This window comes from Plasmodium reichenowi, chromosome 7 (genome assembly GCF_001601855.1).
Source record: "Plasmodium reichenowi strain SY57 chromosome 7, whole genome shotgun sequence".
Lineage (NCBI taxonomy): Eukaryota > Apicomplexa > Aconoidasida > Haemosporida > Plasmodiidae > Plasmodium > Plasmodium reichenowi.
In genome coordinates this window covers 984,485-985,459 of record NC_033652.1, presented here as the reverse complement: position 1 = coordinate 985,459, position 975 = coordinate 984,485, and positions in this window count along the sequence as shown.

Sequence of the window (975 nt, the reverse complement as noted above, 5' to 3'; positions counted from 1 at the left end):
TAAAAAAAAAAAAAAAAAAAAAAAAAAAAAAAAAAAAAAAAAGCAAAAATATGGATACAAAAGTATACTCATATATATATATATATATATATATATATACATATATATATATATTATATGAATTTCCCGTATCAATTTTTTTTTTATTATATAAAAATATAGTATATAATATAATTATTATATATATTACATATTATTTTAAGGTTTTAATATTTAATAATTTTTTACATAATTTTTATATAGGGGTTCACTTTTTTAAATATATTCTTCTTCCTTCATATAAAAATTTTTTAAGGGAAAAAAAAATATATATTTATATATTATATATATATATATATATATGTAGGCGTAGGTATGCCCCTTATTTATAATAATATTATTATATAATATAAATATAAATTATTATATATAATATATATGCATACATAAATATATATTAATAATATTCAATTATTACTAATAATATATATATATATATAATATATTATGTATATATATATATATATATATATATATTTTATTTTTAAGGATATTAACAATTTTATTTCTATTTAAATATTATATATATATATATATATATATGTATATTTACTTTTGTACCTTATATATAATAAATATATATTATATATATATATATATATGTAAATATTTTAAAAATTATGAAAATTTTAAATTTTGAATTCTTTTTTTTTTCTTTTATATAAGATAATTTTTTTTTTTTCTTTTCTTTTCTTTTACTTTATATGAATATCTTTTATTTATATTGAAAAATAATTATATATAAAAAGAAATTGTATTATATATATATATATATATATATATATATGTTATATTTTTTTTAATTATCCTTTTTTTTTTTTTTTTTTTTTTTTTTTTTTTTTCAACTATAAAAAGAATTAGAAAATATTTTATAAGAATGTAAAAAAAAGTATATTGTATGGATTATATGTAAATATTACTATTACAAAAAAAAAA